Below are 23,967 nucleotides of genomic sequence, written 5' to 3'. Positions count from 1 at the left end.
GTGACCTTTTTGGCCATCCCTCGTTGAGATTCTTGATTACCATCTGCAGAACATCATCCTTTTTGCTTTCTGCCTCTATTTGCTTCGATTTTCATCAGACACTGGCAGTGTCTCTGTTATCAGATTGACATGCACTCACACATCATCTTCAATATGATTATCTTCCAGCACAGCTGCAGCTCTTAATAGAGCATCTGCAACTATAATGTGCTACTACAATGTACAGACAGGTCCCTTGTCTGTAGGACAATACGGAGGACATTGAGGGTACTTTCTCCAGGATTAGTTTCCTCAATGTGTAAACATGTGCTTGCCTGGAGTGTAAACTAGATCAAAATCATCCCGCTGGAGCTTCATAATAATAATAATAATCACTTATTGTCACAAGTAAGCTTCAATTAAGTTATCATTCTCTGGCTGCGTGGTGACATCTTACTTAGTTTTCTTTTGACGATGGCTACCAATGGTCTGTGATCTATTTCTACCAGAAGAGTTGGTAGGCCATGCACGAAGCTATAAACTTTTCCAAGCCATTAACTAGTTCAAGACATTCCTTCTCAATTTGAGCGAATCGACACTCAGAATCGGTCATGGATCTGGATGCATAAGCAACTGGCTTCCAATCCTCTTCATCTTCCTACCATAACAAAACTGCACCGAACCCTTCCTACGATTCTTCAGTTGAGATTTCTGTTTTCTTGGTCGGGTTGAAAAATGCCAGCACTGGAGCTGTTTTCAAAGCTGTCTTCAGAGTAAGCCATTTTTGCTCATGATTATCTGGCCATTCAAAAGTATTCATCGTCTTGATAATTTCTCTCAGACACGTTGGGCGGTATTCTCCGCTTTCCAACGCCGAAATGCGATTGGGTGGAGAATAGCTTCCAATGCCGAAATCGGGGTTTGCTCCTGTTTGACCCTAAATCAGGATGCTCCGGCATCCCGAAAATGGCGTAAATACGTCACTCGCCACACGGGGTGAAAGTACAGTAGGCATATCATTAGCGCGCCCGACACCCTATTCTCCGTAGCCTCCGAGATTCACCACCACCGATGGGCCGAATTCCCAACGGCGTGGTTTACTTGAGATTTAAAAATCGTGAACCTGGTGTCCTGGCTACTGAGCGAGAGAGAGGAGGTAGGAAATGGCATGGACTGACTGGGCTGCCGGCTCGGATACTGGCTGGGCTGCTGGCTCGGATACTGGCTGTGCTGCCGGCTCGGATACTGACTAGGCTGGCTGCAGTGGGGGGGCCCCTGCCAGGGGCGGGGGTGAGGGGGCGTGGGGGGGGGGAGAGGGCTGGGCAAGTGCCCAGGCACTGATGCCACCTTGCTGAACACCCACTGACCACCCACCCCGCCAATGGTTCTACACAGTGGCACCGCCGTTATGGATGCGCCCACCCCTGCATCCCATCCCCCACCACAGCGCGCCACCCTCCCGGCCCCAAGCCGCCAGGGGACCACCCACCAGGGGACCACTCAGGGCCACACCCAAGACAGCCCCAAGTGAGGACAGTGCCAGCCAACGATGCCCCTGGCAGTAGGGACAGTAACGGGGGCACCGACGGGGCCAGATTCCGACGGGGCAGGGGTGCGTAGGTGGGGGACACAGCGGGTCTGGTCCATGGGATGGAGGATGATGACAACCCGCTCTGTGATGAGCTCTGCTGCTCCATATCATATTACAATGACTGACTCATGCCCACAGTATCACCTTCCACCTGGGTGATCCCTGCTTGCAAGCTGGCCAGTCTATCACACAGTCCCGTCGAATCGCTGGGGTGGGAGTGATGGGGACAGTGGGGGGAGGGAGGGATGACGGTCCACCCATGGGGCCTGTTCTGGTCCCCACCCCCCCACTCCCATGGCCAGGACTGACCCGCCCACCCCCTCACCCACCAGACAGAGCACCGAGGCAGGTTTCAACGGTGTTAACAGGTGTTTAATGTGAAGAAATATATGCAGTCTGTGCCCTAGCCCCATTACTCAACTATGGCCTGCACCTGGACCAACTTAACTGGTGATTAACTTTCTGGCCTTACGGCCCCTAACACTATGCCTAGGTGGTTCCCCAGATGGCACAGCCGGAGTGGAGGCGGACTGCTGTGACTCCTGACCTGCGGCAAGGGTCCCCCTTGGTGCACGTCTCCTGGGGCGACCCAGCTTGGATGTGGCCGGCAGCTGCTCAGGCATCCTGGGTGGCGTGGTGCTGCCCTGTTCTGCCCACTGCCCACCAGATGCACCAGGGACAGGAGGGGGAAGTCCGAGGTTCTGTCGTGTTCCGGCACTTCCCCTGTGGGAGTCACTGGCACGGGCCCCAGCACCTCCTCCTCCAAGCGGGGTGCTCAATGGCCCCCAGGCTACTGCATGGGATGGGGGTGTGAGTGGAGCCATTCCCTGAGGCCTCTCCACCTCTGGGTCGGGCCACATGCCTCTGGGACTGGAACACATCCCTCTGGGGCTGTACTCGTTGGAATTTAGAAGGATGAGGGGGGATTTTATAGAAACATATAAAATTATGAAGGGAATAGATAGGATAGATGCGGGCAGGTTGTTTCAACTGGTGGGTGAAAGCAGAACTAGGGGGCATAGCCTCAAAATAAGGGGAAGTAGATTTAGGACTGAGTTTAGGAGGAACTTCTTCACCCAAAAGGTTGTGAATCTATGGAATTCCCCAGTGAAGCAGTTGAGGCTCCTTCAGTAAGTGTTTTTAAGATAAAGATAGATCGTTTTTTGAAGAATAAAGGGATTAAGGGTTATGGTGTTCGGGCCGGAAAGTGGAGCTGAATCCACAGAAGATCAGCCATGATCTAATTGAATGGCGGAGCAGGCTCGAGGGGCCAGATGGCCTACTCCTGCTCCTAGTTCTTATGTAAGTGCCTATTGTGGTGAATTATAAACCTCAGTAATTCACACTGTATTGTACCACATGTATTGAGCCTGTACTCTGTACCGGATTGTGTGTAATCGCGCGGCCCCGCCCATAGGGGGATACAAGGAGTTTGTACTGGGCTCCACCCTTGGCTCCGCCCATGGCTCCGCCCATGGCTCCTCCCCCAACCGGAAGTAGAAAGATCAGTGCTGTGAGCCTGCTGCCAGTTCATCTCAAGTTCATCTCGTCACAGGCAGGCTCTGTTGTAAGACGAGTAAAACCACTGTTCACTTCTAACCACCTGTCGCGTGAATTGATGGTATCATCAATTTAATCGTCTTAAGAAACAGTAAGAAACGACTATGGAATCAGCCCTCAAACCTGATCGACTGGAACTCGACCCACAGGATGCAGAGGCGAAATAAATCTTTTCACACTGGCTCAGATGTTTCAAGGCCTACCTGGCTGAAGCAAGCACTACAGAAACTACGGAGGAGCAGAAACTCAGCCTACTGCACGCAAGGGTGAGCCATCGTATCTCTACTCAACTTAATTGTACCAACTCATATACGGAGGCCCTGGCCCTGCTCGACAGAATGTACGTGAGGCCCGTCAATGAGGTCTACGCGCGCCACGTTTTTACGACTCGCCGCCAGCGCCCCACAGAATCGTTAGAAGAATTCCTGCGTGATTCCCGGGACTGTAATCATCAAGCTGTAACTGCTGCCGAACACAGGGAACTCGCTGTCCGAGATGTATTCGTTGCAGGCCTCAGGTCCAACTATGTGCGCCAGCGGCTGCTTGAGAAGGGGGCCCAAAACTTAGAAGACACTGTAAAACTCGCCACTACTATGGAGGTCTCGTTCCGCAGCCTCACCTCGTTCCCTGCGGACCCCATGACCCCGTCATGGGTCCCCGACCAGCGACTGCCCCAGGCCTGCGCCGCGCGGCCATCCAGCCACTATACTGCACCAGCGTGCCACTTTTGTCGACAGCCCCAGCACCCGCGGCAGCACTGCCCGGCCCGCAACACGATCTGCAGCAGCTGTGGTCGCAAAGGACACTATGCTCGGGTATGCCTGGCGAAGAAAACTCCTGCCCCAAACTCTCTCGCAGCCCAGAGCACTCGCTCCCCGAACTCGCAGGCCCGCAGGCCCTGTAACGCTGCGGCCTGTACTCCGACTCCGCCCCCAACCGCCACGTGCAATCCATTGAGGCTGCCATCTTGGCAACCCCCCACCACGCGGCCGGCCACGTGCGACTCATGGGGGCTGCCACCTTGGACGCCATCTTCCTCGCCGCCCGCCACGTGCGATCCACAGGGGCGGCCATCTTGGGCTCCATCCTCTCCAAACTCAGAAACTCAAATCGAAGACTGCGACCTCAACGGGCATTCATCACGGGGCCACTCCAGCACAGCTGATCGAGCCGCCGACTACCCGCAACTCAGCGCGGTCACGTTGGACCAGTCGCGTCCGAAACACCTCCGCAACTCGATGATGACCGTTAAAATCAACGGGTACAGTACACCGTGCCTCTTCGACTCCGGGAGCACCGAGAGCTTCGTACACCCAGATCTGGTAAGACACTGTTCGCTCCGTTTTTCCTGCACGGCAAACTATCTCCCTCGCTTCGGGCTCCCACTCTGTTCACCTCCAAGGGTGCATTATCGCGACCCTAACGATCCAGGGCACTAGCTACTCGAACTTCCAGCTCTACGTACTCCCCGAACTCTGCGCCCCACTCTTACTGGGACTCGACTTCCAGTGCAACCTCAAAAGCCTCACACTCAGTTTCGGCGGGCCTTGCCCCCACTCACTATCTGCAGTTTAGCGACGCTAAGAATCTCCCCCCCTCCACTCTTTGCCAATCTCACTCCGGACTGTAAACCGGTAGCCGCTCGCAGCAGGCGATACAGCCTGCAGGACAGGGTGTTTATCAGAACCGATATCTGGAGGCTCCTACGTGAGGGGATCATAGAGGCCAGTAACAGCCCCTGGAGAGCTCAGGTGGTGGTCGTCAAGACTGGGGAAAAATTCCGAATGGTAGTGGACTATAGTCAGACCATTAATCGGTTCACGCTCCTCGATGCGTACCCCCTACCCAGGATTGCAGACATGGTGAATCAGATCGGCCAGTATCGTATTTTCTCCACGGTGGATCTGAAGTCTGCATACCACCAGCTCCCAATCCGCCCGGAGGACCGCCACTACACGGCGTTCGAGGCCGATGGCTGCCTCTTCCATTTCCTCCGGGTTCCCTTTGGCGTCACGAATGAGGTCTCGGTGTTCCAACGAGCAATGGACCGAATGGTGGACCAGTACGGGCTGCGGGCCACGTTTCCGTACTTGGATAACGTCACCATCTGCGGCTATGACCAGCAGGACCACGATGCCATCCCCCATCGATTTCTCCAGACGGCTCAGAAACTCAACCTCACGTATAACACGGAGAAACGCGTTTTCTGCACGACCAGACTAGCCATCCTCGGCTATGTCGTGGAAAACGGAGTCCTGGGCCCCGACCTGGACCGTATGCGCCCCCTCTTAGAACTCCCTCCCCCTCATTGTCCCAGGGCCCTCAAAAGGTGCCTGGGATTCTTCTCGTATTATGCCTAGTGGGTCCCTCAATATGCGGACAAAGCCCACCCACTATTTAAAGCCACACTCTTCCCTCTATCGGATGAGGCTCGTCAGGCCTTCACTCGGATCAAGGAGGACATCGCCAAGGCGGCCATGCGGGCGTTGGATAAATCCGTCCCCTTCCAGGTTGAGAGCGATGCCTCAGAGATCGCTCTCACAGCCACACTAAATCAGGCAGGGAGACCAGTCGCCTTTTTCGCCCAAACCCTCTCCGCTTCGGAACTTTGACAATCCTCGGTCGAAAAGGAAGCACAAGCCATTGTGGAGGCTATACGACACTGGAGACACTACCTCGCAGGTAGAAGGTTCACCCTCATCATCGACCAAAGATCGGTTGCCTTCATGTTTGACAACTCTCAAAGGGGCAAAATTAAAAATGATAAAATCCTGAGGTGAAGGATCGAACTCTCTACCTACAAATACGATACTATGTATCGACTGGGGAAGCTCAACGAGCCCCCAGATGCCCTGTCCCGCAGTACGTGCGCCAGCACGCAAAACGACCGCCTGAAAGCCATCCACAATGACCTCTGCCACCTGGGGGTCACCCGGCTCGCCCACTACGTCAAAACCCAAAATCTGCCTTTCTCCATTGAGGAGGTAAAAGCCATCACCAGGGATTGCCCGATCTGTGTGGAGTGCAAACCGCACTTCTATAGACCAGACAGGGCCCACCTGGTCAAGGCTTCTCGGCCTTTTAACGCCTCACTATCGATTTCAAAGGGCCACTCCCCTCGACTAATCGGAATGTGTACTTCCTGAATGTCATCAACGAGTTCTCCCGCTTCCCCTTTGCTATCCCGTGCCCCGATATGACCTCCCACACAGTTATCAGAGCCCTACACAGCACCTTCACCCTGTTTGGTTTCCCCAGCTACGTACACAGTGACAGGGGTTCGTCCTTCATGAGCGACGAGCTGCGTCAGTACCTGCTCAACAAGGGCATCGCCTTGAGCAGGACTACCAGCTATAACCCCAGGGGGAACGGGCAGGTGGAGAGGGAGAATGCGACGGTCTGGAAGACCGTCCTACTGACCCTCCGGTCCAGGAAGCTTCCGACCTCCCATTTGCAGGAGGTCCTCCCCGACGCGCTCCGTGCTATTAGGTCCCTCCTATGTACGGCCACCAACCAGACCCCTCACAAGCGGCTTTGTTTTTCCCAGGGGCACTACCACGGGGGCTTTGCTCCCAGCATGGTTGAAGACACCGGGCCCAGTACTCCTCCGGAAGCACGTCAGGGCACACAAAACAGACCCACTCGTAGAGAAAGTGCTCCTACTCCACTCAAACCCCCAATACGCCTTCATAGAGTACCCTGATGGTCGTCAGGACTCCGTATCCCTCCGGGACCTGGCGCCTGCAGGATCCAACTCCACCACTACCACCACCGAAGTACCCCTCACACTACACCCCACCCAATTCGCCACGCCTCACGCCCCCGCACATACCGGTTCGCTAACCATGTTCCGCGCACCCGTGCCCACAAGCTTCCAGCGCTCCCCATCACCAGTCGAACCAGTCGGGTATGAAGCTTGGACAGAATCACCCCCGGAGTCCGCCATCGTACCCCAACCAACTGTTATCGTCCAGCCACCAGAAGAGGCTGCACCTCCGGTGCTCCGCCGATCACAAAGGACAACTCAGCCACTGGACAGACTCAATTTGTAGACCCATCACCCCCGCCGGACTTGATTTTTTTCACAGGGGGTGAATGTGGTGAATTATAAACCTCAGTAATTCACACTGTGAATATTGTACCACATGTATTGAGCCTGTACTCTGTACCGGATGTGTGTAATCGTGTGCCCATAGTGGGAGATGAGGAGTTTGTACTGGGCTCCACCCTTGGCTCTGCCCATGGCTCCTCCCCCAACCGGAAGTATAAAGATCAGTGCTATGAGCCTGCTGCCAGTTCATCTCGAGTTCATCTCGTCACAGACAGGCTCTGTTGTAAGAGGATTAAAACCACTGTTCACTTCTAACCACGTGTCGCATGAATTGATGGTCTCATCACCTATTTCCACACCGCTTACACAAAATGGTGGCATCTGGCAATCGTTTAAAATGGCCACTGCTGTTGATTCTACATTTCACTTTTTGGTGCATCACAACATTGATGGTGTCAGCTTCATTCCCGATTTTCGAGTCTAAACTTCTCATGTTTAACGCGTTGATTTGCTGGCACGGCAAATTTTTATTCCATCTTCACGCTGGAGCTCATTCTTCCTCAAAAGACGTTCATGCACTTTATCGTTTTTTATGCCAAATACGGTTTGATTCCTCATCATTGATGATCTTAATGTGGCAAAATTACAAGCCTGAGCCTATAGTTTTAGATCCGTGAGAAAACTGTTGAACGACTCGCTTGTATGTTGCACCGCAATCTGAAAATGTACCTTTCAAAAGTTTTGTTCTCCTTCGGGATAAAATGCTCATCAAACTTTTAACGATGGCACGGAAGTTCTATCTGCCTCTCTGCATGTGGACCTGCTACAGTGAGCGGCAACGCTATTTTTCGCTCATCAGGCTGTACCAGTGTCATAGAATTCACAGTGCAGAAGGAGGCCATTCGGCCTATCGAGTCTGCACCGGCTCTTGGAAAGAACACCCTACCCAAGCCCACAACTCCACCCTATCCCTGTAACCCAGTAACCCCACCCAACCATTTTGAACACTAAGGGCAATTTATCATGGCCAATCCACCTAAGCTACACATCTTTGGACTGTGGGAGGAAACCAGAGCACCCAGAGGAAACCCATGCAGACACGGGGAGAACGTGGAGACTCCGCACAGACAGTGACTCGAGCTGGGAATCGAACCTGGGACCCTGGAGCTGTGGAGCAACTGCGCTAAGCACTATACTACCGTGCTGCCCGGATGAGGAACTGGAGACCTCAGGCTGCCACGTACAAGTAAACTGTTGCTTAAATTGCACGGCAATTTGCATCCACATTACCAATTACTCAAAGACTTTGTGGTGTTTTCAAACTTTCCATTGTTTTCTTCGGTGAGCAGTTGAGCATTGAGATGTGTTCTTTTGATGCTCTTCGTCGATTAGTAGGTCTTAGTAGTACCGTTTCCTAAGTTCTTTAGTTCAGATCTTCAATTCGTAGATCACCACTACCTGTGTACCAGCCTGTTCCAGCGCCCTCAGGCAAAGTGTCCCCTTTCTCGCAATTCAAGCACTCCTCCTTTTCCTTCGACTGGGGCGTCTCAGCCCGCAGGGGGGTTACCTTGGGGTTCTTCTAGTTATGAGCTTCAGATTTCATGGCCCAGTTCATATTAGATATTTCCCACCGGGTGATCCATCTCGATTGTTTTAGTTAAAATCGGGCGGAATCCCTCCTTCAACATGTTCAGGAATATATCATCATCCTTTAAATGATTATGTTCCCATTTGCCATCTACATAGACTCTGAATTATCTTTTGGTATTCTTCTGCTGGTTCCTTGGAATCTTGCTTTCTGAGGGTTACCTTAGTCCAGTATGCATGTCCCCAATCCAGAGTCCGCCTCATAGCTCGTTTAAATCTGTAATACTTTAGTTGGATAGTACCCGACCCGCTCCCTCCCCACCCTCCCCCCGTGGTTATCCAGTTTTTCGTCTGCACAGCTGCCGGCAGCACTTGCCAAATCAATCCCGACAGTTTTCCCTTTACTAATAATATCACATCGTCTAGGGTCAAATCGTGGATCTCCCTTAATTCGTCAATGACTTCCCAGAAGGCTGAGTTAATATGGTCCCAGCGCAATGGGCCGTGTTTATCCGTAAACATCTATTTCTCAGCTGCAGTCAGGGGCATTTAGTGAGTGGCCATTGCGGCCACTCCTCCTCCCGCAGCGCGAGTCTTTACTATGGTCCAGATTGGTGCCGTAGGAGCAGATGGGACTGTTGTAGTATAGGGGGTGGACTATCGCCACACTGGGCCACTTTGTCTGCCAAGTCTCCACAATCTACTTCCTCCTGGCCCCCTTCTTCCTCCTTTCCTTCAGCTAGTGAGGGATACAGTGGTCTCGCCACCATCCTTCCTACTAGCCTCTTAGTCTCTTCCTCTTGTGTCTCCTTAACACAGCGGCTATCTGTTTGGAATATCCCTCACTCTGGAGGCAGTTTTTCATCATAGCAGTAAGCACAACAGCTGCCAATTCTGGTCTACTCTTTGTCTGTCCTGTCCACCAAGCCTTTTGTTCGGCCTTAGGTAACTGTGGATTATATTCTTTCCCCATAATTTTCTCAAGCAATTTTTTGGATTCTACCACTACAGTCTGTATTATACTGCCTTTGATTCCCCATGTGGGATCCTCCATCCATTGCCTATTCCCTTCTTGGGCAACATCCCTCCGTTGCGCGGTCCTTAACGTCTTTTCTTACGTGCAATGTTTGATTTGCTCTGCTAGTGGTTTGGCATGATACAAAAGTTCACTTTTGTTCCCCAACTGTTTCCCCCCCTTTTTTTGCGTGATTTGTTACTCAGTTTTGCATGCAACCGCAGCTTCCTACATTTTTGAAAATTTTGCTCGGATTGCTTATTACATGGAACCGGCTGCCTGATACGTACTTCCTCTATTTACCGGGTAGCAAATAATAACATACTCACCCATGCAGGAGACGCATCGTGTTGCCGGACCCTGCTCGCAGCGCCAATTCTGTAGGACTGTTTTCAGAGGCTAAGTGCTAAGCTGGCTTCCATGTGGGGGGTCCTCTTCTTAATTGCAGCACAGCTAACACGCAGACTCACAGAGACATCTGGTAAAGATGTTCTTTATTTGCCAAAGTACGATGAGGGAGCAATCTGGGGCAGATTGACGCTGCCTTACAATGCTTTAGATTCAACAATTATGCAATTTCCAAAACTCAGCAGCTCTGCCTCAGCTGGACTTAATCCATTCATTGTGACTGCAGATTACATACATTGACCAGTAAAATTGCTTTTGGGCAACCTGGGGCTGCGTGACCAGCTCATGCACACATGGGGCCACACTCATGGTGTTCTGATGTTTCCCAGATTCTTCTTATCCACTGCCCTTGATACTGTGTATAAATAGTCCTCTTTTGTTCGGTGAATTGGACATTCTGAATTCTCCCTCAGGGTCACCGAACAGGCGCCAGAGTGTGGCGACTAGGGGATTTTCACAGTAACCTCATTGCAGTATTAATGTAAGCCTACTTGTGACACTAATAAAGATTATTATTATTATTATCTTGCTCCTGTCTCTGAATGGTGCTATAGTACCATTATCTAGTTAGCCAAGGCTGTTTGGAGCTGAGGTTAAGGAATATTCCTGCTGAGCTAAACAGCCCGCATTCATCGAATCATAAAATTTAAAGTGCAGAAGGAGGCCACTCGACCCATCGAGTCTGCACCAGCTCTTGGAAAGAGTACCCTACCCAAGCCCACACCTCCACCGTATCCCCATAACCCAATAAAGGTGTATGCTGGATTATGCAATACTTGTGTCTTACTTATATGTCTTACTTACTTTACCCCCTTTCACAATCCATCAGAGTCAGTATGGTTATATGAAGGGTAAATCATGGTTGCTTATTTTCTAGCGCTCTTTGAAGATGTAACAAGCCAAGTGGATAATGGGGATCTTGTAGATGAAGTAAACCTGGACGTCCATAAGGCAGTTGATAAGGTGCCACACGAAAGGTTAATACACAAGGTAAGATTGCATGAGATTAGGGATAATTTATTAGGTTGGATAGAGGATTGGCTCACCGACAGAAGACAGAGTCAGGATAAATGGATCTTTTTTTGGTCGGTAAAATGTAACTAGTGGAGTGCCACAGTGTTTGTTCTTCGGGCCCCAACTATTTACAATATACATTAATGATGTGGATGTAGGGATTGAGGGTATTACATTTGCAGAAGGCATTAAAAGAGATGGGATAGTAAGTTGCAAAAAGAAATAAGAAATTTACAAATGGATAGGTTAGGTGAGTGGACCAAAATTTGGCAGATGAAGTTTAACTTGGATAAGTGAGAGGTTATCTATTTTGGTCGTAAAAATAAAAAGTCAACTTATTATCTAACTAGAAAGAACTTCAGAGTGCTTCAGTGCAGAAGGATCTGGGTGTCGTTGTGCATGAATTGCAGAAATCTAGTATGCAAGTACAGCAGGGAATAAGGAAGACAAATGGAATTTTGGCATTTATCGCTAAAGGAATTGAGTATAAAAGTAGATAAGTGTTGCTGCAATTGTACAAGGCATTGGTGAGACCACACCAGGAGTACTGTGTACAGTTTTGATCTCCTTATTTGAGGAGGGATGTAGTTGCATTGGAGGCAGTTGATTGATTCCAGAGATGAGGGGTTTGTCTTATGAACAGAGATTGAAGAGTTTAGGTCTATGCTCTCTAGAAGATTGAGAGGGGATCTGTCTAATTGAGGTATATAAGGACAAAAAGTATTTTTCTTCAGAAAACATTTTATTGAGGCATTTATAATGTTAACATTTTAACATTCTAAACCACAGAGCTGTCCGACACACGTTAAAAACCTCACAGTAACATGCCTAACTTCCCCCTGCCCTAACTCCTATCTACCCATATATTAGATTCCCTGCCCTTATTCTTCACTGCCATGCCTCCCCTTTCCCACCTTCCCCCCCCCCCCCACCTCATTCCCCCCTCACCCTCCTGCCGATGGTCAGTTTTCCTTAAAGAAGTTGATGAACGGCTGCCACCTCCAATCGAACCCTTGTATGGAACCCCTTAAGGTGAACTTAATCTTCTCTAGCCTGAGAAACCCTACCATGTCACTGACCCACACCACTAACTTTGGAGACTCCGAATCCCTCCATCCAGCAAAATCCATCTCCGGGCCACCAGGGAGGCAAAGGCCAAAACGTCAGCCTTTCTTCCCCAAGGACAAAGAGTATTGACAAAGTAGATGTAGAGCGGATGTTTCCTCTTCAAGGGCAATCTAGAATGAGAGGTTATAGTTTTAGGATAAAGGGTAGCAGATTTAAACAGAGATGAGGAGAAATTACTTCTCTGAAAGGGTCGTGAATCTGTGGAATTCACCACTCAGAGTGCAGTGGATGCTGGAAACTTGAGTAAATTTAAGGAGGAGATGGACAGATTTTTAATTAGTAATGGGTTGAAGGGTTATGGAAAACGGGCAGGACAGTGGAATTGAGGCTGAGAGGAGATGAGCCATGATCATATTGAATGTCAGAGAAGCTTGAGGGCTGAATTGCCTATTCCTGTTCCTAGTTTTTATCTTCACAAACTCAGGACACAATTTTCTCCAAGCACTATGCAAATTTGATTGTGTGTCTTCATTCCTTGCCTCACCCATGTTCTTAGCTGCATGGTAAATGTTGAAGGCCTTCCAGAATTCCTTGAGAGATGGTCCATCTTCTTTCTCAGTTGCCTGAATGACCTGGGAAAATGTGCGACTAAGGTTAGTGGGCTTTAAACAATGCAGTTGTCCCCTGGTCGATGGGTTGCAACAGTGAACTGGGAGGGGCAGAAGCACCACTCTGATGTCAGGATGCATGTCGTCAAGGAATCTTGGATGACCAGGAATATTGTCGAGGAACAACAACGCGTTAAATGCAAGATTCTATTTGCTGCAATAATTTCTGACACTTGACACAAAATGATAGCTAAACCAATCCTAAAAGATGTTCCTATTGACCCACACCTTAGGATTGGGTTTCTGTATCACTGGGAGAAATGCCTTGGCATATCCATCAAAAGTCCTGGGGTTTTCCGAATGGTACACAGGTAAAGGTTTAAGTTTAAAGTCACGCGCAGCATTGGCACCGAGCAGAAGAAGCAGCTTTGCAAAGAGGAGAAACCCATGTCAGGTTACAATTTAAGTTCTCAACAGCATTTCTTTCCCCAAAAGAGCCCAGTTTTGTCAATATTTTAAAAATTGCCGATAGACCCAACCTCTTCAATGATTTCAGCCAATATCTCAGGACAAGCACCCACTGCCTCACCAGCACTGGCAGCTTCACTTAAGACCTTGATGTTATGTGAATTTGCCCTGGCTTTAAAATGCATAAACCACCTCCTACTTGTATTGAAAGGCTCAGCATTAGAACTCTTCCACCTGTTGCTATTTTGAACTTAATAGACTCCTCACCTAACCTTACAGGAGTTCATTTTGGTCCTCCAGCCAAACTATTCACAGTTTCTCATCCTGAGGAATATGCCAAACATGCTGCTTAGTTGCCACAGGTGATTACATAGGAGCTAAACCCTTAAGATGTTCCTGAATTCTTAGCTTGTCTTTCAGGATGACCATGATAGACCGGGGGGGGGGCGGGGGCGGGGGGTGGGGGGATCCAAAGCTCTACCAATCTCAGTGGGCATCTTAATTTTTTCAGATCTCTTATTTCAATTTTTGTTCACATTGCAATCGTTCCATGTTTCTTCGACCTCCTCAGAAGACAAACACGGGACACAACCGACAGAGTACCTTTCGTCGTCTAGTACTTTCCCGGAGGGGAGAAACTATGACATCTTCTGTGCAGCCTCCAACACGTCATCGATGATGATGAACATCTTGCCAAGGTCATCCCCACACTCCCACTATTTGCCTTCAAACAACCGTGCAACCTCAAGCAAACCGTTGTTTACAGCAAACTACCCAGCCTTCAGAACAGCGACCACGACACCACACAACCCTGCCATGGCAATCTCTGCAAGACGTGCCAGATCATCAACATGGATACCACCATTACACGTGAGAACACCACCCACCAGGTATGTGGTACATACTCGTGCGACTCGGCCAACGTTGTCTACCTCATACGCTGCAGGAAAGGATGACCCGAAGCGTGGTACATTGGCGAGACCATGCAGATGCTGTGACAACGAATGAACGGGCATCGTGCGACAATCACCAGGCAGGAATGTTCCCTTCCAGTCGGGGAACACTTCAGCAGTCAAGAGCATCTCCGGGTAAGCATTCTCCAAGGCGGCCTTCAGGATGCACGACAACGCAGAATTGCTGAGCAGAAACTTATAGCCAAGTTCCGCACACATGAGTGCGGCCTCAACCGGGACCTGGGATTCATGTCGCATTACATTCACCCCCCACCATCTGGCCTGGGCTTGCGAAATCCTACCAACTGTCCTGGCTTGAGACAATTCACATCTCATTAACCTGGGGTTACCCCTATCTCTGGATCTATAAAGATTCAATTACCTCCAAATGGTCGCATTCTAAGCCTTGTCTGGCATCTTTGAATTTGTCTGTATAAATGTTTCTGGAACATATCTCTTCATTCACCTGAGGAAGGAGCAGTGCTCCGAAAGCTAGTGATATGAAACAAACCTGTTGGACTTTAACCTGGTGTTGTAAGACTTCTTACTGTGCTCACCCCAGTACAACGCCGGCATCTCCACATCTTCGAAGCATAAACATCTTTTGCATTAGATTTACACTTTTCTGCCATTATCATATGCATAGAAACTCTAAATTTGAAGATAGAGTTTGGAAAAATAAAGGCACCAAGTATTGACTACAAAAGTGCATCGAACAGCAATTGAACATTAATACGCTGTATGAACACCATTCATGTGGCATTGTGAGGTCACCAATGATGTGACGTTGTGAGGTCGCCACTGATGTGACGTTGTGAGGTCGCCACTGATGTGGCATTGTGAGGTCGCCACTGATGTGGCATTGTGAGGTTGCCACTGATGTGGCATTGTGAGGTCGCCACTGATGTGGCATTGTGAGGTCGCCACTGATGTGGCATTGTGAGGTCGCCACTGATGTGGCATTGTGAGGTCACCACTGATGTGGTGCTGTGAGGTCGCCACTGCTGTGACATTGTGAGGTCACCACTAATGTGGTGTTGTGAGGTCGTCATTGATGTGGTGTTGTGAGGTGGTCACTGATGTGGTGCTGTGAGGTCACCAATGATGTGGCATTGTGAGGTCGCCACTGATGTGACATTGTGAGGTCGCCACTGATGTGACATTGTGAGGTCGCCACTGATGTGACGTTGTGAGGTAGCCAACTGATGTGGCGTTGTGAGGTAGCCACTGCTGTGACGTTGTGAGGTAGCCACTGCTATGGCATTGTGAGGTAGCCACTGATGTGGCATTGTGAGGTCGCCACTGATGTGGCGTTGTGAGGTAGCCACTGCTGTGACGTTGTGAGGTCACCACTAATGTGGTGTTGTTAGGTCGTCATTAATGTGGTGTTGTGAGGTCGTCACTGATGTGGTGCTGTGAGGTCGCCACTGATGTGGCGTTGTGAGGTCACCAATGATGTTGCGTTGTGAGGTCACCAATGATGTGGCATTGTGAGGTCACCACTGATGTGGTGTTGTGAGGTCGCCACTGCTGTGGTGCTGTGAGGTCACCAATGATGTGGCATTGTGAGGTCGCCACTGCTACGACATTGTGAGGTTTTCATTGATGTGACATTGTGAGGTCGCCACTGTCATGGAAAGTCATAGAAAGATTGTAAAGGCCATTTATCGTAACCTAAACATCGTAAAGTCAAGGACTGCCTATATTGGCATGGCATTGACCAGGGAGGAGTAAGTTTGAACCCCTTCACCTGGTGATTTTGAGAACTTCTCACTGTGCCTCTGAAGAATTATTATCTTTCCCTTACCCGGGCAGCACGGTGGCCTAGTGGTTAGCACAACCGCCTCACGGCGCTGAGGTCCCAGGTTCGATCCTGGCTCTGGGTCATTGTCCGTGTGGAGTTTGCACATTCTCCCTGTGTCTGCGTGGGTTTTGCCCCCACAACCCAAAAATGTGCAGAGTAGGTGGATTGGCCACGCTAAATTGGCCCTTAATTGGAAAAAATAATTGGGTAATCTAAATTTATAAAAAAAAAGAAAAAAAATTCTTTCCCTTACCCCTCCATGATGTGATACCACCCTCAATGGATGTTAATATGTCAGGTATTAATATGACACTTCACTACCGGAGCGAGCTCTTGCTCTCTCCCGCATTTTGCGCACTTTTCTTCCCAAGATTGAGAGAGGAAAAAGGAGGGAGAGAGAGAAAAGTATGACAATGCTGTCCTCATTTTTCACTTGCGGGGGATCAATCAAATGAGATTTGACAGTATTCAGTGTTGCCTCCTCCACAACAGTGATAGGTTTGTGAACTTAGCTTCGGGCTCAGTATTGCTCCTGGGCAAATATTTCCCCTTGGTTCAGGTGTCATCAGGCTGTGGGGCTGATGTGAATGCTGATTCCAGAATTCTGTAAATCTGGAGCCCTCTCATGTGATTTTTGCATTGCAAACAGCTTGTCAGGCCTAAGGTTATTGAAGTGCTTGCATCATTGAACCACATTCTCTACATAACACCTTGGGTCAAAATCGGAATAATGGGTTTATTTTCAGGATGGCAGATTGTTATTAGTGGGTAATGGCAAGGATCAGTGTTTGAGCTTCAGCTATTTCCAATATGTATTAGTGGTTTAGATGATGGAACAGGCAGTCATTTTTTCAAGTTTGCTGATTTAAAAAACAATTATGTGATGTGAGTATTTACTAGGCCATAAATACTAGGCCAGTATTTGTTGGCAGTACCTAATTGCCCTTAAGAAGGTGAAAGTAAGGGCAGCACGGTGGCCTAGTGGTTAGCACAACCGCCTCACGGCGCTGAGGTCCCAGGTTCGATCCCGGCTCTGGGTCACTGTCCGTGTGGAGTTTGCACATTCTCCCCGTGTCTGCGTGGGTTTCACCCCCACAACCCAAAAATGTGCAGAGTAGGTGGATTGGCCCCTTAATTGGAAAAAATAATTGGGTAATCTAAATTTATTTTAAAAAAAAGGTGAAAGTGAGCTGCTTTCTGAACCTCTGCAAGTCACTGGTGTAGGCACACCCACTGTGCTATTAGGGAGGGAGTTCCAGCTACAGTGAACGATCAACGATATATTTCCAAATCGGGATGGTGAGTGAATTGGAGGGATCATCCAGGCCGTGGTGTTCCGTGTATCTAATGCATATGTCCTTCTAGATAGTAGTGGTTGTGGGTTTAGAAGGCGCTGCCTCAGGAGCCTTGGTGAGTTCCTGCAGCTTGTAAATGGTACACAGCGGCTACTGTTCATCAGTGGTGGAGGGAGTGAATGTGTGTGGAAGGGGTACCAGTCAAGTGGATTGCTTTGTCCTGGATCCTGTTGAGTGTTACTGGAGGTGCACTTAACCAGGCAAGTAAATTATATTGTCAGTCCTTTTACTCATCTTCCTGTTGTGTTCTGTGTTCGTTGTCTAGCAAGGAATCTACAGAACTGCTGGTAACTTGTCCAAACAAGGATCTTTATTAATGTACACGTGATAAGGTAACGATCAGATACAGAGCAAGTTATCATAGATTTTCTTTAGACTCCCCTGGAACTACCCCTTAACATGACTGTCATCATGTACGTCTTACAACCTTCTGAGGATCACCGGATCTGTCCTGACTTATATCTGACGCCTCCTGTTGGTGGGAGGTCACACTGCTGCATATGTGGCCACCTGCTGGTAGGAGGCCACACTGCTGATTATGTGCAATATTATCTACAGGCGTATCACTACACTTCCATGTGCTGTTTTTTCTTGCTATCCGACTAACAACATTTGATCGTCCTGCTCGATACATTAACTTCTGATTCCATATCTGTCATGAGAATTTATGAGGATTTCCAGACTTCTGAACTAACTTTAGATCTACCACAGCCTCAGCCTAGTGGATAGCTGTGACTTGTTGTTTTACTGCGACCAGGAGCATTACTATTTCACTTAATCCTGTCTACCATCTGGATATTACTGGCTATTACACAGAAACAGCATTTTAATTGGAAATGGGGGCATTTAAGAGTTTGATGGCAACCATGGCAATAGCTGCATCTAAATTTCTGACTCTGAGACTGTGAAGTTGGCTGCTGGGGCCTGGATCATGCTGTAATCTGGCGGAGCTCCCCTGCTGGCTCAGGAAAATAACTACATTTCCACTTAATTGAAAAAATAAATAATTGGGTATTCTAAATTTATTTTAAAAAAGACATGCGAGTCTCTTTAATCTGGGAATATAATCTGCAACAGTCACACTTGGAAACTGCTCGCTTGTGTGGCATGCAGCTCTCAACACAGTCTCGTTCTTAGTCATGCCTTACTATGAGTGGAAGCAGGGATTCAGAGTTTACTAATGGCTCTTGTTTTTAGCAGGTCTGTCATTGCTACGAACAACGTGCCCGAGGAAATACGTTTTCTAGAATTCACACTTTTCATTAAGTGTCAGCCCTTCTTCTTGGAGATGGTTTAAAACCACTTTAACCCTCAGGTCATGCTCTTTGGTAGATTCACCATGCACTAAAATGTCATCCACGTGACATATTCACCTTCTGAGGCCTGTACAATGTTAAACATGGTTCTTTGGAAAATTTCAGATGCTGATGTTATACCAAAAAGTAAATGATGAAAACAAAATCTCCCGAACAGAGTGATGAAACTGATTAGTAATTTTGACTTCTCATCCGAAAGGTACCCCTCAAAAGCCATTTGTTGGCATCTAATTTTGTGAACATGGTACGATTGGACAGCTTCACCAAACCTTCGTCCACTGAGGACATCAGATTAATTTCGCCTCGCTACGTTTTTGAGTTGAGTTAAAGGCTACACAATTGCAAAGGGTTATAATAGGTTGAGGAACAGGAACCACTGTAGGTTTAGTGACAGGGGGATAATTTCCATTCTGATCATTTCTTCCATCTGTAGTTGGACCTGTTTCATCAATGGATGTGACATCTTTGCAGCTTTGCGTAATATCCTGCACAGGGTCTATGGGGTGGGAATGGTTATCTTCCCTGTGGTCCTTACAGAGTGCGAGCTCACCCGTGAGGGGCGGGGGAACTCTATTAACCACTGTATAAAACATCAAAGTCACACTTAGATTCTTGTTGATTGACCTCTCTCACTTTCCTGTTAAGATGGAGGTCTGTACAAGCTCTTCTACTAAAATGAGAGGCCAGTTTTAAAAGGCCATGAAGGCATCCACACTGAATAGTTCAAAGAAACTTAGTTTATTTACAGTAACTATTAAAAAGATCACATGGTAGATCCCAACTGGGTCTCTCCACTACCGGTGCCTAATTAGGTGGCTTTATATGTTATACAACCATATATTGTTAGAGGTCCCCGGCCACCTTAACAGGGGAGCTCGTATTCTGCAAGGTTCATGGGGAAGTTAATTGTTCCCACCTCGTAAGACCTTGCCTGATTCTGAAGAACATACAGGGCGGTATTCTCCATCTCGCTGCACCCACTTTCTGTTGCGGTGTGCTCCTGCCAGCAGCGGGATCCTCCATCCCAGCATCCAGCCAATGGGGTTTCCTAAAGTAGGCACCCCCACGCAATTGGGAAATCCGCGGCTGTGAGTGCGCTGGTTACGAAGTGGTGGATACTGCTGATGAAGAATCCCGCCCACAATGTTTCCATTGTCTGCTTTCCCTTGTATTGGAGTTTTGCCTATAATATTCCCTTGATTTTTACTTTAGAGCTGGGTTCCCATTGGCTGCAGGCAATGCGCTGGTAACCACAGTGCATTAACTAATAAAACCGCGGCAGCACGGTGGCGCAGTGGGTTAGCCCTACAGCCTCACGGCGCCGAGGTCCGAGGTTCGATCCAGGCTCTGGGTCACTGTCCGTGTGGAGTTTGCACATTCTCCCTGTGTTTGCGTGGGTTTTACCCCCACAACCCAAAGATGTGCAGGTTAGGTGGATCGGCCACGCTAAATTGCCCCTTAATAAAAAAAACTAATAAAACCGCTACACTCGCTCCAGTATCAAGTTTAAAGTTGGTAATATGTCCATTGATATGTATATCTGAATTTCTGATTATGTGATTGTGGTAATCGATCTCACCCAGGAAATATTTTGGTTCCTCTTCTGGCAGAAATTCTTCAACTTCGTTAAACTCTGCCGATTATTCTTTTTTTGTCTACGATGTACGTACTGTGAACATTCCTTTGGCCGCAGAAAAATACTTTTCACTGTGCTTCGGTACATGTGACAATAAATCAAATCAATCAATCAATCAATAGTCTAATGTGAAGACTTTTTCTTTGAAACCTGTGTCGTCAGAATTTTTTCTTCAGCACATCTTCCCCAAATGACCAATTAGAACATAGAAAATAGAACATACAGTGCAGAAGGAGGCCATTCGGCCTTCGAATCTGCACCGACCCACTTAAGGCCTCACTTCCACCCTATCCCCGTAACCCATTTACCCTTCCTAACCTTTTATTGGTCACTAAGGGCAATTTATCATGATCATTCCACCTAACCTGCATGTCTTTGGACTGTGGGAGGAAACTTGAGCACCCAGGGGAAACCCACGCAGACATGGGGAGAACGTACAGACTCTGCACAGACAGTTGACCCAGCGGGGAATCGAACCTGGGACCCTGGCGCTGTGAAGCCACAGTGCTATCTACTTGTGCCACCGTACTGCCCTTAATTCTTCTGCAGCAAAAGCATTTTGCAATGTTTGCAGGACATTCTTTGCACCTGTGGGTCACTGTGGGTCCACAGTGCTGGCAGGGTTTTATTGCTCCTGATATTTTCCCTCCAAATTATACCTTATTTTCTGATGTTTCTTTTACATTCCTGGGCTGAAGGAATTGTGTGGTCACTGGAGGTTTCCTGAGCCAAGGTTTTTCTTCACCTCTGTGGCACTATGGCTTCACTCTCAATATTGACCTGTTCTGTTTACAGACCTCTGTTAAAAACTACTTTACTTTAAGTTAATTCAATAATCTCTTCATTCTCTTCTTCTGCAGCAGAGTATGCTCAGCTGCTGTGTTTTTCTTTTGTACGGCCTTGTGGTCACCTTGAGTAATAGTACCAATCTCGGACCCAGCTTGAAGAGTTTTCCACAGCTTGAAATTTCTAAAGGTTTGGTTTCCCCAGTGCTACCAGCCCAGTGTGTTGTTAAAAACAAGTTTTATCCTTTTGAAGGGTTGCTCATCAGTTCCATGACCTTTGCTTGGTTCTCTGACTTGACGTCTATGATGGCTGGATCAGGATTTTCTTCACAGGCCACTATGTGTTGTGATGCAGCCCTGAATGACTTTGAAAGTTGATTTTCTGATTTCCTGCCTCTATAGTGTCTCTGGTGCAGCTTTGGAGTCCTTCAACTCTGTCTTTCAGTGTTCTGCAGTTTTGGCGGCACTTTTACAGGTCTGACAGTGAATCTTCCTTAAAGTTGGACTTGTAGTGTTTCAGGGTCCATCGCTGCTGCTGCCACGTGACATGTTGGTTAATATAGCTTAATATAACCATAATGGTTACTGATACATTGTTATGTTCAAACAACTGATTTATTTCATACAACTGAACTATGTGTAGATATCTATGATTAGGGTTACATTGTTGTAGTCAACAACATTCTCCCACTCCTCTCAGAGTCATGCATTCTCCAATCCATCCAGGCACAGTGCCGCAGTGGTCAGAAGAGGTACTGCGGTGCTGTGCCTGAACCAAAGTCCCAGGATCGCACTTGAGGTAAGTACTGAGGGCGAGAGGTAGGGGATGCTCTGGGGGGAGGGGGACCGATCTCAGTGTCAGGGTGTAGGTCAGGGGTGGGGGAATGCGGATGGAGCCAGAGTTTCCAGAGAGGGAACCCAAAATCTGAAATGGTTTGATCAAAATGGTCGGTGGGCCGTCATCTCAGCCCATGGTCCATTGCCCAAAGTGATTGAGTTTAACAGTTTAACCTTCACCCACCTGAACAATTGGATTATGTCTGAATGTCTTAGAGCAGTTCAGGAGATAGCAATTCACTCCTAAGCATATGGATGATACTGGAATAGTGTAGATGGGCTTTAGATTGGTTTCACAGGTCGGCGCAACATCGAGGGCCGAAGGGCTTGTACTGCGCTGTAATGTTCTATGTTCTATTTACGTTTATTGCCCTTGGTGGGTTGCATCTAGACGAATCCACTCTGAAATCTTTGTAAGTTCATAGAATCAGAGAATGCAGACAGAGGCCATTCGGCCCATCGATTCTCTTGGAAAGAGCCCAGGCCCACACCCCCACCCTATCCCCGTAATCCAGTAACCCCACCCAACAGTAAGGGCAATTTTGGACACTGAGGGCAATTTAGCATGGCCAATCCACCTAACCTGCACATCTTTGGACTGTGGGAGGAAACTGGAGAACCCAGAGGAAACCCACGCACACACGGGGAGAACATGCAGACTCCACACAACCAGTGACCCAAGCCCGGAATTGAACCTGGGACCCTGGAGCTGTAAAGCAATTGTGCTAACCACTGTGCTACCGTGCTGCCCACGAAGCCGGGTGAAGTTATGTAAATATTTGGCCATTTAGAGACCAGCTGTTTAGGTCATTTGTGCCTTTTAAAAACTGATTCTGTGGCTCGATAAACAGTCATTTCTAAAATATAAAACAGGGTTATATACCATCCCCAAGCATTCAGGCAAACTCCCTGCAAAATAAATTACGATAGACTGGACATTGTACCTCGATGGCTTAAAAACACCTTCTTCGCCAGGTCCTGTTTTCTCAACACTCAGGTGGTCAGCATTGCCAGAGAGGACAAAGGCATTCTGGAGCTCTTCTTGAAGCGCAATAGCTTTGTCATCAATGATTTAGGAACTGGCTGCCAATTGTCCAGAATGGCAACAACTTGTCTATCAAACTGCATCATGCTCAGAGTCACAAAGTTTTACTGATGAGGAGGTAGAGCAATGGAAGAGAAGGAAGGAACAGGAAGTTATACTGTACTCTGGATCTCATCCCGTGGGATGTCCTGTCTCATGTACCCAAAGATCTACCGGTTGGGTATTGGCCTTGTTCAGTCACATGAAGGCCCATGGCAGAAACGTGGGACCCTGAGTAGATGTCATCCTCAAATTGAGGGGCAACCAACGATTTTCAAAGTTAATGATTTGGTATTTTCGTAGCTACAAATCACACTGCTGGACTCAGATATGTTTATTTTTTGTGAGAATGCGTTTTGCAAGTCTTTTTATTTTGTTCTGAATGTGACTGAATTGGTTGGCCTTCACACATTGGGTGCTCAGGATAAACAGGAGCAATGGAAATTATAACGTAAAACAGAGAGGTTTACTGACAAATAGCTAGTCTCAGCAGGAATCCTTTGTCTGATTGGCTTTTACCATAAAACCTTTAACACTGCTGAAATACTGCTGCCCACTAGATGGCACTGTAGTCATTCCCACTGCCTGAACAGCCGATCCTTTATTCATTTGAACACTTCGGAGTTCCTGGGTCGAGACAGTTGCAGGTCACGGAAAGCCTCTTCGACATGTATGTTTAAAATTAAAAGACAAAGGGATAAGGAGGAGAGAGATTAGATGTGTATACATCAACCTGTCATTCCTGTAGAGTGCCAGAGATGGTATAAAGAAGAATTTGCATTTGTGTCCCCCCATTATTGCACTGTGTGTGGAAACAATAACAGGTGGGAGATTGTAGTGGGGCCAGC

At 48.2% G+C, this 23,967-nt stretch overlaps 1 long non-coding RNA gene across 1 annotated transcript in view; it reads left to right on the top strand.

The window, feature by feature from the left end:
* The first annotated feature begins 15,930 nt into the window (after positions 1-15,930).
* LOC119979049 overlaps positions 15,931-23,967 on the top strand; it is a 29,950-nt gene continuing 21,913 nt past the window's right edge. Inside the window, exon 1 of the long non-coding RNA XR_005463628.1 lies at positions 15,931-16,032. This is a non-coding gene — a long non-coding RNA (uncharacterized LOC119979049). The remainder of the gene's footprint in view (positions 16,033-23,967) is intronic.

The sequence above is a fragment of the Scyliorhinus canicula genome, chromosome 15 (genome assembly GCF_902713615.1).
Source record: "Scyliorhinus canicula chromosome 15, sScyCan1.1, whole genome shotgun sequence".
Lineage (NCBI taxonomy): Eukaryota > Metazoa > Chordata > Chondrichthyes > Carcharhiniformes > Scyliorhinidae > Scyliorhinus > Scyliorhinus canicula.
The sequence above is the reverse complement of the archived record's forward strand: the minus strand, read 5'-3'. Positions and strand labels throughout refer to the sequence as shown.